The following is an 18,125-nucleotide window of genomic DNA, read 5'->3' on the forward strand; positions in this document are numbered from 1 at the left end:
GAGGTTATCTTCGCCAGCGGCTTTGCTTCTATCCATCTTGTAAAATATTCTACTGCCACTACTGTGAATCTATTTCCTCCTTGGGATGGTGGTAATGGGCCGATCAGGTCCATACCCCATCTTTATAGCGGCTATGTCGGAGGTATAAGCAGGGTCTCCGATGATGGTTTTGACTGCCCGGGAGAGAATGTTTGGCATGCTTTGCATGTTCTGACTATCTGCTCTGCATCTTGTATGTGTGTTGGTCAATAAAAGCCTTGCCTTATTGCCTTTGCTGATAATGCTCTAGAGCCAATGTGCGACCCGCAAATTCCTGAGTGTATTTCTTGAAGTAACTCTATGCCTTCGCTCCACGATATGCATTTGAGGAGAGGTTGGACTACTCCTTTCTTGTACAATATACCATCTATGATTGTGTAATTTCTTGCCCTGGCCTGTATTCTTGCTGCTTTTGCTTCATCTTCTTCGGTGGTTTTGCCTTCTAAGAATTCTGTTATCGCCTTTCTCCAATCTTCATTTTGCAGGTGTAGTATGGGCTTAGGTGTCTTAGATGTCTCCGCAGTTGCCGAAGACTTCAGGATCTGGTAAAAAGTGTTTGGTGGCAGTGGCAGGTTGTTTGCCGCGGCTTTAGCTAGTTCATCTGTCTCTACATTTTTTTATCTTGAGATGTGCTTCAGGGTGAAGCCCTCGAATCTCCGCTCTAAATTTCTGACAACGGATAGGTATTTGATGAGTTTTGGCTCTCTTGCTGTGTATTCTTTCTCTACTTGGCCAGTAACCACTTGAGAATCTATTTTGACTGTCAATGTTTTTGCCCCTAGGGCCTTTGCTTTACTAAGCGCTAGGATCAGGCCTTCAAATTCTGCTATGTTGTTTGTTGATTTGAACTCTAGCCTTGCTGCGTATTTCAGTCTGACGCCGGAGGGTGCCGTTAGGATGGCGGAGGCTCCTGCTCCGGCTTGGCCCCAGGCTCCATCCGTGAATGCTATCCAGCCTTGAGTGGTTGGTTGTACCTTGGGCTCTGTCGGAGGTGTCCAATCTGCTACAAAATCGGCTAGTGCTTGTGATTTGAGTGCTGTTTTGGGGACATACGAGATATCAAACTGTGATAGCTCTGTAGCCCATTTTCCTATTCTGTCGGAGGCTTCTTTGTTTCTGAGCAAGTCTTGCAGTGGCAGCGATGTTGGAACTAAGATTTCATGGGCTTGGAAATAATGCTTTAGTTTTCTTGATGCCATCAGTACTACGTAGGCAACTTTTTCTACCTCAGTGTAGTTTAGCTTGGCTCCGAACAATGCTTCTGAGATAAAATAAACTGGCTTTTGTGTTTTGTCTGATTCTTTTTCCAGCTCATGGACTAAGACTATGCTGATTGCATGGTCGGAGGCCGCCACATATAGCAATAGGTGGCTATCTGATTCTAGGATGGAGACCACCAGTGAGTTTGCCAGATACTCTTTCAAGTTATGAAATGCCTCTGACTGCTTGGACCCCCACTCAAAGTTGTCTCTGCCCCTCAGTGCTTGGAAGAAGGGGAGGCTGTGTTCTGCTGATTTTGAGATGAATCTGTTGAGCGCTGCTATTCTTCCCGTCAGCTTTTGCACTTCTTTCTTATTTTTGGGTTCTGCCATTGTCATTATTGCTCTGGTTTTGTCTAGGTTCGCTTTGATGCCTTCGCTGCTTATGATGTATCCGAGCATCTTTCCTTTTGTGACTCTAAATATACATTTTTCTAGGTTGAGGCGAAGGCCAGCTGTCCAGAGGTTGGTGAAGGTCTCCTGTAAGTTGGAGACATGATCATCCTTGTTCTTGCTCATGACCACTTTGTCGTCGACGTAGGCTATGATGTTTCTATCTAGTTGTGAGCCTAAAACTTCCTTTGTCATTCTGGCAAAGGTTGCTCCGGCATTTTTGAGGCCCTCCGGCATTCTGGTGTAGCAATATGTCTCGAATGGAGTGGTGAAACTTGTCTTGTCTTCGTCTTCTTTTTTCATCCAGATTTGGTGATACCCAGAGAAACAGTCAAGGAGAGAGAACCTCTGGCATCAAGCTGTCTTGTCGACGGAGGCATCTATTCTTGGCAATGGGAAAGGGTCTTTTTTGCAAGCTTTATTCAGATCTGTGAAATCTATGCACATTCTTATTTTACCATTCTTCTTTGGCACCGGTACTACGTTTGCAAGCCATTCTGAATACTTGACTTCTCTGATGACTTTTGCATCTAGCAACCTTTGCACCTCCGCCTTTACTGCCAAGATTCTGTCCTCCGACATTTTTCTCTATTTCTGCTTTCTTGGCCTTATGTTTTCATTGATATCCAGTTCATGCTGTATGATGTCCCTGCTGACTCCCTGTAGGTCGGAGGCTGACCAGGCGAAGATGTCTTTGTTTTTTACTAGAGTTTCCATGAGCTCTTCCTCCTCTGCTTTGCTCAACTCTAAGCTGATTGTTACTTTTCTATCTGATAACTCCTTTTCTAGAGGGGTCACCTTTGTCTCTTCTTGACCTGCCATATCTGTTTTTCCTCTGGGCATATCCAGAGGCTCTAGTTCTTTGTGTGCTGACTCGACTGCATTGATGTTTCTTTAGGCTCTGTAGATTGCTTTTTCTATGTTTCTTGCTTCTTTCTGGCTACCTTGAACTGTGATAATACCATGGAGTGCTGGTATTTTCATGCACAGGTAGGCCATATGTAGGGTTGCGTTGAATTTGGTTATGAATCCTCTGCCCAAGATGGCATTGTATGGGTAATATAGATCGACGATGTCGAAGGTTATGTACTCGGTTCTAGCATTTGCTTGTGTTCCAAACGACACTGGGAGTGAGATTTTTCCTAATGCTTGTATCTGCTTGCCTCCGAATCCTATCAAAGGTGATTCGGAGGGTTGTAGTTGATTTCTACTGAGCTTCATTTGGTCGAAGGTATTTATGAAGATGATATCTGCTGAACTACTAGTGTCAATCAGTACTCTGTTTATCTCCCATGCTGTTATGTTGGTCTTGATTACCATTGCGTCTGCGTGAGGGTAGCTCTCTAGCTGGAGATCTTCTTCTGTGAAGGTGATTGGGACTCTGGACTAATCTGTGTATTTCGCTGGGCCTTGGACTGCTACGTTGTTTACCAGGCGGAGGTGATCCTTTTTCTGTTTTTCGTTTGAAACTCCATTGATGATCCTCCGGCGATTGGTAGTATCATGCCTATTGTTGGTAGCGGTCCATGGGGGTTGACTTGGTTTTCTAGGTTTGGCTCATTTTTGGTGCTGGTGGTTGGTTGTGAGGTGGTGGTGGAGGCAGTTGCTGCATGTGGTGCTATTGCGGCGGAGGCTCGAACCTGATTTGGTTTTGTGCCGGTGGGTTTGTTTCGAGGTAGGTTATATGGGGAGGTTTTGGGTTTATGTAGGTCAGGCTTGCCTCCGACCTATAGTTACCCACCGGAGGCTACTGCGAAGGCGCTGACCGCCATGCTGGTAGGAAGTTTGGGTAATAGGCAGAGGCCAGTGTGGAGGGATGTATTTGGGTTGCGTTTAGCGCTGGTTACATTGGGCAGTACTGCTGGTGGCCAGTTGTGTAGGTGGTGTTGACCTCTCTTCCGCTCTGCTATGTTAGAGGTTGGACAGTCTGCTTGTTCTTCATCCTTTCCTATGTCTCTTTTGTCTCCGGACAATCTTTGGTGCTGTGCCCTGCATTTTCACCGTGAAAAACGCAATATGGCCTGCGTTGTTTCTGGCTGTGGTTTTTGTTCTAGTTTTTGCCTTGGTAACCTTGCCAACCTTGGTTCCTGGTCTGGGTCTCCGGCCGTGCTGGCGCTTCCAGTTGCCCTTGCTTGGGGTGAGGTTGACCCTCGATGCTAAGCATTTGTCCCTGGCCTGGTTTCTGATTTGATGCATTCTAGTTATTATAGGTTTTCTGGGAGTTTTTGCTGCTGTTTTGCTGTCTGTTTTGACCCTGTTCCTCCAGCCTTTTCCGGAGGTCATTGTTTGATCTGTAGTATTTCTCGAACTCGTCATACAACTGTTGTATAGAAGTTGGTTTCTTTCTTGCTAGGTGTGCTACGAATGGCCCGATTCGGAGGCCTTTGATCGCTGCTTCGATGGCGATCTCGTCTGGGATGTCTGGTGCCTTTGCCTTTAGTTGCATGAATTTCCGAAAGTAGTCGTGTAGTGTCTCTCCCTGCATTTGCTTGCACTAGAACAGATCTGTAGAAGTTAGCGACTGTGCTGTTAGCCCCTTGAAATTTGCCAATATCTTCTCCCGGAGGTTTTTCCAAGAATAGACTGTGCTTGGTTTGAGCATAGAATACCAAGCCAACGCATCGCCTTCGGCTGCAATGACAAATGACTTTGCCAAGACGGTGTCGTCTCTGTCGGCGGAGGCTACTGCTGCCTCGTAACTCATAATAAACTGATGGGGGTATGTCTTGCCGTTGAACTTTGGTAGTGTGATTGGCTTATACGCTGTTGGCCATGGCGACTGTTGTATGCCTTTAGAGAGTGAGGACTTGGGATCAATAGGCCTCCGCATCACTTGAGATGGTATCATGGTCGGACTGATCACTGGCGGAGGTGTTGCTGCGGAGGCTGGGATTGCGGAGGTTGACGCTGGTACTGCATGCTGCATACTTAGCATCTCAGCATGTAGGACTGCCAACTGCTGCCTTATTTATGCTGCTTGTGATGAAGCTTGAGTAGCTTACTGATTAGCTACGAATGCTGCTGCCATTCTGTCCCTCTCTTGTTGCGCCCTTTGCAGCTGTGCTTGCAGCTGTTGCAGTTCTTGCTCGAGTGTTGTGCCTGAATTTGGTTGGGCCTCCGGATCTTGAATCTCTGGATCTTGGGGTTCCGGTGGTTGACCCTGGACATCTGCTCTGGTGTCATCCTCCGCTGGCGAGGTTGCGTAGGTGCTATGAGTGGTGCACCTAGGCCTTCTCTCTGACCCGTGGTCGTTGCTGCTCTGGTGGTGGTTTTTCTTTTTCCTGCCATCGTTGGTTTGCCTTGGCCACCCCACGGTGGGCGCCAATGTTGAGACTAGCGGTCTCAGACAGTATGGAGGAGATAGAGGCCTCCGCCCGCCAAGCGTTGCCCTCACGCGGAGGCTCGGGGAATAGGCACGACAGGTGGACGTGTAGGGAAATGGCACGCAAAACTAATGTTTCATTAATTCATCCTCCAACTCCCCGTACTGTTACAAGTGTTCCCTATTTATAGGACTCAACTACCTCTTGACAGAATTTATTGCAATGCCGCTCAACTGCTACAGTACATTCCTGGAATATTCCGCCACCAGTCTCTCGTTTGCGGGGCAATCTTGCCACACTGTCTTCAAGTAATGGGCCTCCATGAGCGGCCGGCCCATCGTGCCTCGGTCTTCGGCCTAGAGGCCTGGGTTCCCGACGCTGGCCTCCGTCCTCAGGGGCGCGCAGCTGCCTACGCGAGTCTCCGCCGGTCCGGTCGGAGACCTCATCCGTAAGTCTCCGCCCGGCCGTGCGGGGGCCATGCTGGCACGCTCGCGCGGACCACGGGCGCATGCGCTTAGGTACCTGCACACACTTAGGCAAGGTTGTTTGTTTGATTAGTTCGGGGGTAGGGCGGCCTCCGCCTTTAGTGCCAGAGACGCCCGTCAGCCGAAGCGGGGCGGCGTCCGCCTGAGCGACCGGAGATGCCCGTGCTCGGCCCGGGCAGAATCCGCGACAAGCTCGCTGAGCCTCGTGCAGCACCCTACAAGCATAGCCAGGAAAGTTCCTTTAGTCAGTGCCAGATCTCCGCCCTAAGACGGTCGAAGACGCCTCGGTAACACTTTACCGTCGGAGGCCTTCGCCACCCGCCGAGGCCGTGTTACAACAGTTGTGGGCGGAGGTGTCTACAAATAGAATACAGCAAAAAGTCTGTAAGTGCATGTGGTGGCTGCACGAACAGATGGAATACGAAAATATGGACAGTACGTACCGAACTTCTAGCAGAATCGACTGTATCGTTGATAGAATCATTTGGATGTTTTTTTTGCAAAATGATCTCAACCATCTCTTATGGCAAGCACAGGTGCTGGAGTAGCTGCAATCTGTCTAGTTGTTTCAGTATACAGAGGCTTTGCAGTGAAAGGGATTGAGCAAATAAGTTGTGCCATAAAGTAAAGTAGACAGAAAGGAATTAGCAAAATAGGACCCACTCATACCAGACGGGCAAGTGGCGTCTTTAGATCAGTATTCAGATTCTGTTGGTAACCCTCTTTTTTCGCCACCTAGGTAGTGAGTGGCCTGTAAGGAGATAAATCAGATAAAAATTTGGGGGAAATGAAGGAAGACCAATCATGATGATCATAGATAACCCACTTCCAAAGCTTTCATGACTTTAGCTTTCCTGACTTCTGCAGCTGCATGAGCATATACTTTAACCTCTGTCCTTTTTTTAGGATACTCTAGTTTTAGAATCATGGTTCTATGAGTGGAGCTATGTTACAAATTATTAATATCACCATTCTCCATATCTTTGGCTTTCCATCAAGATATGGGCATAACTGATAGGAACATTATAACAAAAAACAGCCTATTCAACTGAATTTGCTTTCATTCTATTCTATAGATCTCAGAGGACAACCAGTAGAAATAGAATTTTAGTTCGTTGGTGAACATCTAGCTCACATAATGTGGAGAATAGCAACATTCATAGAACCAAGCCAGTAGATACTCCTAATAGCATTTTTTTTTTTTCCTAAACTGACCTCTGATTTTCAGAACTTCTGAAAGCGCTCTGGTGGCAAACTCGAAGGCATTACCATTTGACATTTCCAATTTTGAATAATGACAATAACTCAATTAAGATACGGACTGCAAGTAACGACAAATAAGCTGAGTTAACAGGTACACAAGAAACTATATCAAGAAGCAGCTGAAGGTGCCATACTGCATCCACACTCACTTGAAAACCAACTCAGGGATAGGCTGCAGAAACACTCACTTTAAAAGCATTGCTATTACCGCCATGTAAGGATTATGGTCCAGTTGTATCTACAATGATCGTTTTGTGCCTGCCTAGTGAATAAGTGATTCGAAAACCTGAAACTGAAGAGATGCGGTTAATGAATGATTAAGCATGTTTTTTTTTCTAACAAAAACTGCATTCTGAATGACAGATGTACAGATAAAAGGGGTTAGATTAAGCGATGAGGACAACTTGTTTCAATCTAGTCAATCTTATCCGCCACCATCATCAATATAAGGTAACATGCAAGCTGGCTGGCGTTTATTCTCTACTGCCAAAGAAATAGCCATATAAAGTCCAAGAACTCACTTAGATTTAAGCATTGCTTAGTGGAACCTGTACAAATATTGGTGGATGCACGCATTCGCTGGATCAGAAAACTACCAGGGCAATATCCCACAGGTACCCTTGATCTATCAAAGGAAGGCCACCTAGGATGAATTTATATAGACATGACAATAAGATGTCCTCTAAAACAAAGGAAACATGAGAATTGAAGAACCCATGCTCTCTTTATTATAGAAAGGTTAAATATGTCTACCAAACTGATCTAAGAAGATGCTCAAATGCTAAATTGTTAGCACCAACCATCTGTTAGCGTCAATCTGAATATACGAAGAAACAGATGTTTATTTTTTTTGGCCGAATAATGTACTGTGCAGAACAGATTAAGATTCGCAGTCTGTTAAGTACGGGTTGAGGAAAATAAGGCCAACAGGGAACCTAAGAAAGGAATCAAAGAATTATTGTGTAAAACACAAAACAGAACCTAGAAAGCAACATGGTCATTCAGTGAAACTTAGGAGGTCCATATGTGAGGGTATGAGAAACGGACAAAATAGAGCAAAATAAAACAATAGAGTAACTGGTATATCAGGTTGTCACTAACCTGAATTGCCTGGAGGGATTTGCAAGGATACATTTGTTTTAACCAAGTACTCAAGATTCCTGTAAGGAGAAAGAAACATGAAATATTTAACAACTAATGGGTTTGAGCAAATAATGGGTGTGAGAAAAACACTGTCACCTGAGATATGTTATGTAAGAACAATAGGGAAAAAAGCTTGTGATAATCCTATGCAAGCGGAGACTGCACCTGAGATACCTTTCACAGTGCCAACACCTTATCCAAGGTAATGGTTGTTTGCCCCATCCTAAACACCTGAGAGACCACCTTGTACTAGCATGTCAGGTAGGACATACTTTGGTATACATGCAGTTCAAACTTCAGAAGTGGTGGGAGGTCGAACACATTATGGGCATGGTGCAAGAAATCCAATCCAATAGACTTCCTGTAGACATGTGTTCTGCAAGGAAAAACCTGATATTAAAGTTACTACGTCGAACGAACTGCTCTAAGGCACATACAAATAAAAAAATGATTTCCGTGACAGAGGGAAAACATAGTTTCCATATTGCAAGGCTATGGTATTTCAACAGTCACTTCTTCTCACTTGAAGTCATTGCACCAATACTTTTGTGAGTCCAACTATCAATGCAAAAGAAAATTCGTTGTGCAAGAAGTAGATAAGACTCTGCTTTATAGCCTGCTGAATATCGCTTTTTATCTATAGTAGGTGCTATCAACCCGCACAAACCTCTAATGACCATTAGTAGGTGCTGAAATCATCAAAATAGTGCGATATGTTGTGGCAGCTTCTAGAATTTACAGTGATTTGCATGTAATTTTAGGCAGAAAATGGAGTATTTCGTTTGCGTGACACAGTCTTGCTGCGTCAAGTACTCCTGCATATCTATTTTACAATCCAGGATAGATATCATATGCAAGGTTCAACTCTGCCAAATATCTTTTACAGTCCTAACTAAATTGAAATGGACTCTCATAATCTTATAACTTGAGGACCCATAATGTACCATTAACAATTATAGCAAAAAACATCTTACATAAATTACACAGTCTAATGAAAAGAGAAAGAAGTAAGAGCTGTTTTGGAAATAGAGAAGGAACTAAGCTGCATCAGAAATAAAAGTAGTGAAACAAACCTCTGCATCAAAAATAAAAGCAGTGAAACAAACCTCTGCATCAGAAATAAGAGCACTGAAACAAACCTTGAAAATGAATGATTTAGCAAGTTCCCATTCGCTACCAAAACCTGCTTACATATGTAACATTAGAGATAAAGAGAAGAGGTGAGAATCAATGACTAAAAAACTAAAGGTGGGACAATCAACATGTAAACTCTGTACTCCAAAGTATTCCCATGGAGACATCAATTTCTATACGAGCACATGGCAATGCACCACCGAGAGCGATACAAAAATGTCCTAGGCACAATGCAAGCAGGGCAAACATACGTGGTAACTGTGAAGGCCATTAATAGAATAGCATTGCGATCATCTCTGAATGGATAGAGCGCTGAAACATGAACGGTAAGTAGCAGCCCTGCTGAACAGAGGCATAATGGACTAATTCAGGGGAAATGTGTATAATCTAATGAAAGTAACCAGAAGTTTCAACAGAAGTTGAAACACACCTATCGGTACTACACTAAATTTTGTTGTTCTTCCCATAAGGCATTATCCTATTTACTTTAGCGCATGCTGAGTAGAAAGCATAAATGTAACCTATCCAACAAAAGCTCAGTTTCAATCCCGTGTCAAGATAGAAACAAACTGCTGTAGGAATAACCTGCGTAGAACAGTAGGCTAAGAGTAGCAGTAAAGATTAAAGAACAGGAGAGCAGGAATCTCCTAATAAGCAAAATAGGATGCCACAAAATGCAAGAAACATATGAACATAGGTACGCACTAAGCAGAACAAGAAGACTTGTAGGAAGGCTGGTTGATGGCTTAATCACCGCGAAACACCTCGCGGGCACCGCACCAGCAGAAAGGAAAATTAGTGCCGACAGATTCCAACATGGCATGACAAAAAAAACTACTCGGTGAGGGCATACAAACACCCCCGCAATCTCTGAACTATGAAAGTAGGCAAATAGTAGGAGCATAGCAACACAACCGTGATTTCTGAACTCTGAAAGTAGGCCAACAGTAGAGCTTTTGCAATGGACAAAACAAGGTTGGCACCATCACAATCAAACAGGTCACTACTGTAATGAGTTCCAGTTTTTTCCGGTGCGGAAAATCACAATCAAATGGAAGCGATGCATGAATAAAATGTAAAGTAAAAGGGACCAAAAAAGGATTCTCACCCGAACAGCAGATGAACAGATCAGTTAGCAGCTGCTGCTGGTGACTAAATCACTACAAAATACGACCTCGCCACTACACAAAAATCAGAAAAAAAATCAGTTTGTTGCAACTGAGTAGGCATAATATAGTTTGCAGATTTTTTTTTAAAAAAAAAAGAGAGAAAAGGATGACAACTTACCAACATAGGAAGCACCTGTAGCTGCGTTGTACATATGGAGGCTAAGAAGTAAATAAGAAGTTTTTGCAATACAAAGCAATTGTTAGCAACACAGAAAAATGCGGTGTGAGGAATTATATGATACAATGTGCAGTGAAAACGTAAACAAAGTATATAAGTGTAATCTAAAAATGAGAAAGATCTCTATTATGAAAGCCAACAACTGCATACGCATGTGTAGCCTCTGCATTCAGGAAGAATAACATCACACTTAGAAATGACGGCAAGAGTATCTAAATAAAAAAACTGAAAACATAAGCAGTATGGAGCTACCATCTCAATAAGTGAACATAGGATCCTGAAAGAGCGCTAATTAGTCCATCAATAATGTTTGTTAGACACAAAAAAGACTCAGGACAACCTGCCGCAGACAAATTATGACAAAGTACTAAAGAGGTCAAACTGGAAGGAACATACGGTAAACTGAATGCAGAGCTGTCTAACCTTGATCTTTTATGAAGATAAGCAACTCTGTTTACCTATGCTACACATGATCAGTAAAAGGTACGGAAAACATGGAGTACGCCCAAAAGAAATTTTAATTCTATGTTGGCCCTGAATATTTTTGGTAGCCATAAAAAAAGTACATAATGCTAACACTAATATGTCTTGCCTTTGAAACTGACACCAAAACTAATAGCATAGGCAAAGCAAAGATGCTACACCTTAGTGTTTGAGATCTGTGTCCAATATGATGTACACATTTCTTCAAAAATCATGAGGGCACTTTGTAGGACATCGTACCTACAGAGAAGGGGTCACATGGCCATAGTATTAGCATGTTAATTATCAGTGGAACACCCATATATAGAGACAAATTTGATAATCTGATAACATGACAGCTTCAAAAACAACTGACATGTACTAATTAAGATATGTGGCGACAGATTAATAAGAAACTAAAACAAACTCACCAAGCCTACATGAGTACTAATCAGTTATGAAGATAAGCAGGCCTATTTACCTATGCTACACATGATCAGTAACAGCTAGGAAAAACATGGAGTATGCCCAAAAGAAAAAAATGAAAAATAAATCTTTGCCGAGTGCCCAGATCTAGGACACTCGGCAAAGTAAAAAAATATTTTTTTCCTGAGAAAGAAAGAGAAGAAAAAAATGAACAAAAATCATTGCCGAGTGCCCAGATCTGGGACACTCGGCAAACGAAAAAAGTCTTTTTTTAACCCCAGCGCCACGGGCTCCCCTTCTCCCTGCGCCGCGTCCGCACGCCCCCTCCCCTTCTCCGCGCACGGGCACGCGCCGCCCCCTCCCCGCGCACGCACACGCGCCGCCCCCTCCTCCCTCTCGGCCCCGGCGTGGCCCCGCCCTCCCCTCCTCCCTCTCCGGTGCCGGCGCGGCCTGCCCTCCCCTCCTCCCTGGACGGCGCGGCCCGCGCTCCCCTCCTCCCTCGCCGGCGCACCTCCCTCCCTCCTCCACTGCCTCCACCAGATCCGTCCCTGGCGTGGGCGGATCCGGCGACGGTTGCGCACGGAGAGGCCGGATCCGGCCCCGCACGGCCGCCCCCTCCTCTCCCTCTCTTCCCACCGTCGGCGCCCCTCCCCCTCCTCGCTCTTCCCCGGCGGCGGATCCGGCGCAGCCCCCCCCCCTCCTCTCTCTTCCCCGGCGGCGGATCCGGCGCGGCCGCCCCCTCCTCTCCCTCTCTTCCCACCGCTGGCGCCCCTCCCCCTCCTCTTTCTTCCCCGATGGCGGATCTGGCCCGGCCGCCCCCTCCTCTCCCTCTCTCCCCCGAATCCGGCGGCTGCGCCCTCCTCTCCCTCTCCTCCCCGGCGTGGCGGGTGGTGGCGTGGTGGTGGTGGGCGGCGGTGGCGTGGTGGTGGTGGCCGGTGGTGGCTCGTGGCGGCGGCCGTGAAGCCGGGGAGCGGAGGCGAGACGCAGGGGAAGGGCGCCGCCGAGGTGGTGGCTTTTTTATTTTTCAAAAAAACTGTTTGTGGTGGATTTTTTTTATTTTTCAAAAAAAATGTTTGCCGAGTGTTTTTTGGGCACTCGGCAAAGTGTTTGCCGAGTGTCCGACAAAAAACACTCGGCAAAGTCTGTTTGCCGATAAAAATTCGCCGAGTGTCGTTTGCCAAGTGTTTTTTAGGCTTTGCCAAGTGCCAGGGGCACTCGGCAAATCTCCTGACTCCCGTAGTGATCAGAAGTTGGCGGTTACAAAATTTTATACATTTTTATTTGTTTTTCTAAACTGGCGCCATTATAATTCTTGCGGATAAAAAAAATCCATTACTATTCACCTATTCAGAGATGAACCATTATAATTCTTCAGTCCTCTGAAAAGTGTCATTATGTACGCTATGGACGTGGTTGGGCCTGTTTGCGGATCACTGTATTTTCATATTGTCGAGAATGCCGCTCTGTCCTCCGCACTCTCTATATCACTGACGCGTGGGCCTCATAGGCCATCTTTCTGCTTCCCATCTTCTTCTATGTATGGCTGCGACCGTTGCTCGCATGCGCGAACGCATGCCCGCGTCGACCCCTGCTCGCGCGCCCTCTATGGTAGGTGCTACGCCTGCTGTCGAGTCGTGCACATGTGTCATGTCGTACTACTACGATGCCGGAGCGGACGGAGTGTCCTCTTCCTCGCCATTCTACGACCGGGTACCAGTACCACAGCTGCCAGATGCCGCAGACGACCTACGGATGCCGTTGCTCGATCTTAACAACGCCTTCTGGGAGTACCCATATGGAGATTAGGTCAATAGTCCGTCGTCATGAGGGCATGTGCACCTAGGTGCAAAAACAACATTACCATCACGGCAATGCTAAACATATCATATTTTATCTGTAAAATACGATATGTTTAGTATTGTCGTGATGTTTGTGTTGTAAGATAAAATATGATGTGTTTAATATTGCAATGATGGTAATATTAGGGTTTGTTCGGCTAGTATTAAAGCCGGCTGATAAGCCGGCTGAAACTGTTTTGTTGTGAGAGAAAAATACTGTAGATTCTAGCTGATAAGCCGGCTGATAAATTCAAGCGAACAAGCCCGGGCACATGCCCTCATGTGTGAGTGATTGAGATTTCAGATTTCGACAGTCCAAGTCATGCTATGATGATACAACCTTAGATTTCAGTTGGATCAGATTTATGTTGCTATGAACTTGAGCTGATGTTTCGGTTATATTACACCGTTGTAGAAAAACACGACAGTCCGACACATTGCACCAAAAAATTATTGATTGCCATGCTGCAAACTCACATAGTGGCTTGACAGCCTTTGATGTGGGAGGGCAGAATAGCCCCGGAAGAAAATCGGAAACGCCATCAGATTATAATATTCTTGCATCTCTCACTCCTATCACAAGAAAATCGCAAACGTTGTACCATTCTCTCACAGTGAATTAAATATTAACACCATCAGATTTTGATACAACTGCCCCATCCTCAAAGCCTTGCTTCATACATACTTAATTGTACAAAAATAAAATTGAATAAACCTTTAAGAAAACTGATCATTGAAAGGGCAATGCGATATTGAACTGAGTAGAACACGGTACAGTACCAAAAATTTCACCAGGGGCTCAAAACCAAATGTCTGACAGAAGATCAACACCAAACCGCATCGAGGCATTTGAAACGGTGGTAACAATATTGCTTACCCTAGAAATATGCACCATTTTCACCATAGTGTGTACTTTAATCAAGTTATGTTTTATTATACTACATAAGGAGAATACTTGTGTAGTAATATAGAACTTAGTAGTAGTAATTTAGTAAACTAGTAGTAAGATCAAACAACGCACGCTAAACAGAATGCTCTGTGTAGCAGACCCTACAACACAAAACCCTCCAATCACTTTCAATTTCTATGCGCAAACAAGCCTGAAGACATTCTTGTCCTTCTACTCCAATGATGAATAGTTAATCTGACAGCAAATCAGGATGTTGGAATAATAAATGTTACTAACATTTTTTATAAATTTCAGAAAGTTTAACAGACACGACTCCTAACACTTCTTTTGTACGGAGAGAGTAGACAGCACTGAATAGGAAACCGCCGAATACACCAGCTACACGCCTACACCTAACATGTGAAATGGATGTATAATTAAGAACAAATTTAGGTGATCCAAACAGTAATACTTCTGCGGTTCCTGGCTTTCTGGGCACATCGCTGAGGATACCTGAACTCTCTGTGCGACTTGCACGTGGTCAAAGATTCCCAGGGAGGTAAGGGCGCGCCCAGCTTTAGCTTTCATGAGACAGCGACGCGGCCGTATGGAGTTGGTGGAAGCGATTTCACGTGCAGCTTCGGCAGACTATCAGCATGTTCGTTTTTTTTTTTTCAGCTAGCCCAAACTAGGTAGTCGACAGTATTTTTCTCTCACAATAAATCAACACTAATTAATTCAAATTAGTCCAGAAACCAACCAGCGAACAGGCCGTATATCTCGTGCTTGCTGGTCCCACTCAGCAGTCACCAGGGGCCTGAAGCAAACGTATACGCACCGACATGGATACGAAAAATACGTGCTGATCGCGGTGTCAAGGAGGCAAATTGCTGAAGCCTCCTCGCTCGCTGACATTCCTGAAGGAAATGCTTCGTGCAAGAGGAGAGACCGATCGAGAGAGGTAGTACTACCCCTACACCGAAGTGAGAATCGATCTCTCTGCTTCAGTTCAGCCACCGCCACCAAGTAAAAAACACTGATTCCCATGCACAATTGGAGTGACCGGGTAAACAATCTCTCTGGTCCCTTCGCCTTTCACCGTTGTGTCTTGCCCGGAGCTACACAAGTCTAAGGCCTTGCCCTTGTTTAGTTTCACCCCAATTTTTAAAAAGTTGCTACAGTACCTATCACATTGAATGTTTGCGGCCTTTGCATGGAGCATTAAATGTAGACGAAAAGAAAAACTAATTGCACAGTTTGGTGGGAAATTGCGAGACGAACGTTTTAAGCCTAATTAGTTCATGTTTGAACACTATTTGTCAAATAAAAACGAACATGCTACAGTAGACCCAAAATCCAAATTCATGGAACTAAACAAGGCCCTTGTTTAGTTCGCGAAATTTGGATTTTGGGTCTACTGTAGCACCTTCGTTTTTATTTGGCAAATAGTGTCCAAACATTGACTAATTAGGCTTAAAACGTTCGTCTCGTAATTTCCCACCAAACTATGTAATTAGTTTTTCTTTTCGTCTACATTTAATGCTCCATACATGGGCCGCAAACATTCGATGTGACAGGTACTGTAGCAACTTTTTGGAAATTGGGTAACAACTAAACAAGGGCTAATTTTTAGTGACTACACGAACCATCCACATCCACATCCACATCCACTCAGGCCCTGTTTAGATCTCACCCAAAAACCAAAAATTTTCAAGATTTTCTGTCACATTAAATTTTGCGGCATATGTATGAAGCATTAAATGTAGGTAAAAATAATAACTAATTACATAGTTTGTCTATAATTAGCGAGACGAATCTTTTAAATCTAAATAATCCATAATTGGACAATTTTTATTAAATACAAACGAAAATGCTACAGTAACCAGAAGCCAAAAATTTCCAGAACTAAACACGCCCTCACCCAAGATCGTATCCACGTCCACCAGCCAGCGAGTGATCGGTGATCCCATGCATCCTCGATTCATCTCGAGAATACGAACGATATTTAGGGGCTGTGCACTGCAGTGCAGTGCTCCTCACTTTCGGTCACTATGCAGGTGCCTCGTAATGAATACGTGCCCTGCCGACATATGTTGGGAGCATTTGGTCTCTTGATTGGAGTGCAAGTACATGTCATGCCGGACAAGAGCGGGTAGAGACATGCTGGCTTGTTGTCTGATACGGCTAGCTACAGTGAAAATGTGAGATGGAGGTCGATAAGCGGACAAATTTAGCTCAGGCACACAACTGTTTTGCTCAGAAGGTGGGTGTCCATTAAGAGACGGAGTAGTAGCAGCCGATATGATCAAAGTTGACGACCAATGCAACAAGATAAGGCCAAGGTGGCAGGGTGGCTAGTATTAGTATGCATGGGGGTGTTTAGGCAGGTCTGGATAATCGTAAGGATCACACGGCATACTACTCGCTCCGTCCCAGAAAACATACAAATCTTACTTATCGAGGTCAGATTAGTGAGAGTGCAAAATTACACATGTGCCTCTCTTGTCCATGCCCCATAACTCAACAGAAATAATTGTATCTGGAATGCTCGGCTGCTGGACGCCTCAGGCTTGTGTGGATGAGGATCACGGATGGATGGTGCGGCGTGCAATTTGTTTTTCTTTTCTAGAGCACGTGGTTGTTTTTTATTTGGTGGGTCCTACCTATAAAAGTTGATCACAACTTAGGATTATTTTATTTTTGAGACAAGATTTGAACGCTAGGATTACATTTTTTTGGGACGGAGAAAGTATCTTGCATCTTGCATACCCTAGGATTCGCTTGAATATTCAGGCTCTCCCTTTCTCTTTGTGTTCTTCTTGAGCTTCATTTTCTTAGATTGCGGTCATCTTTGACGATGCATGGTTAGGATCTAATGAGGCTGTGCACGATTATAATTTGGTGGGGATGCTCCTAAAGGTTTAAGAGAAGCCAACTAGCTTGGTATCATGGGCGGCTCTGCCAGCCCCCCTACTGCGGCCGAGCCCATGGAGCCTCCCACAGTGCCCCCTTGAAATTTTAGCCATGAAGAAGGTTAGGTGGAACTTGAAGTTGAAGACGATGCAAGAAGAGGAGGTTTAGGCCTTAGTTTTGCTAAAACCATAGCTTTGTATTTTCTGAACAGTTTGAATTTAGCCCCCTAAACTTTTATCCTGGATCCGCCACTGCTTTGTATAGGCTGTGGTGGTCAACAGGACAACGAGGTGGGCTGCGGCACCATCAAGGCAGCAACCATAGGACGCCGTTGAGGGATGTCAAGATCCAATGGCGTGGTGGCGGCCGACAATGAGGTGCGCAAATGACGAATCCATTGGTGTTTTCGAAGAATAATGAATCAGTTGGTGTTGCCGATGAAAAAGAGGAGTGCCCGAACAGTAAAGGAAACTAAGAACGTCTTTAACAATGCCACTTTAATTAGCTCATATGAATCTATATCATCACTTTGCTTATGTGGAAGGAAGAAGATAAAAAAGAGAACAATCTATCTCTTATCTCCACACATATCTCGCTCAAAATACAAAGACGTTTGTGGGCCTACTCATAAACAAAGGGAAAAAAGAAGAAGGAAAGAAGATGTAGAACAAAAAATCGCTTACATGTGGTGTTACGTAATGAAGTGGTAGTGACGTGGCATGTATAAGCTAGTTAATGTCTCATGTTATTGAGGATGCGTTAAGGACACGTTTAATTAGTTCCGTCCGCACATCCCACCTCACCTGACGAAGCCAGAAAGCAAAGCAAAAATCACATTTAGTTCTCTTGTTGACATGCCTCTGAGCTTGTGATTTCTAACTTTTCCTCGTTGAAGTGAGCGCTCGAAAATGGCTCATCACGCCAGGCAAGATTTGGCTCGCTCGGCAAAGCAAAGCAAGGGAAAGCTCGCTACAAAACTAAACAATGCCCTAAAAAGAAAGGGAGGACTACATGCAAAGGCGTTGGCTACTTGTCTACGCAAAATATAAGCAAATTGTTTGAATATTTCATCTAAATACAAGGCAAGAAAGAAAAAACTGTGGGTTTGTACCACCGATCATCAATTGACAGAGGTGGATCTAGCACCGAAGCGTGGTGGGCTTGAGCCCCGCTAATGATACTTAGAGCATTGAGCCTCTCCTAAGCCCTAT

General features: G+C 44.7%; 2 long non-coding RNA genes across 3 annotated transcripts; both read right to left on the minus strand.

Moving 5' to 3' along the window:
- Positions 1 to 6,165: 6,165 nt before the first annotated feature.
- Positions 6,166 to 8,052, minus strand: LOC136497873 (uncharacterized). Of its 2 annotated transcripts, XR_010769455.1 has the most exons (4): positions 7,864 to 8,052; positions 6,912 to 7,054; positions 6,715 to 6,820; positions 6,166 to 6,250 (listed from the first exon to the last, which is right to left on the minus strand). It is a non-coding gene; the product is annotated as an uncharacterized lncRNA (long non-coding RNA). The 2 variants fall into 2 exon arrangements; XR_010769456.1 differs by lacking the exon at positions 6,912 to 7,054.
- A 343-nt stretch (positions 8,053 to 8,395) lies between these two features.
- On the minus strand, positions 8,396 to 10,987 carry LOC136497872 (uncharacterized). Its single transcript, XR_010769454.1, has 3 exons — positions 10,327 to 10,987; positions 10,148 to 10,220; positions 8,396 to 9,088 (listed from the first exon to the last, which is right to left on the minus strand). It is a non-coding gene; the product is annotated as an uncharacterized lncRNA (long non-coding RNA).
- Between the last annotated feature and the right edge of the window lie 7,138 nt (positions 10,988 to 18,125).

The sequence above is a fragment of the Miscanthus floridulus genome, chromosome 12, assembly GCF_019320115.1.
Source record: "Miscanthus floridulus cultivar M001 chromosome 12, ASM1932011v1, whole genome shotgun sequence".
NCBI classification, from domain to species: domain Eukaryota; kingdom Viridiplantae; phylum Streptophyta; class Magnoliopsida; order Poales; family Poaceae; genus Miscanthus; species Miscanthus floridulus.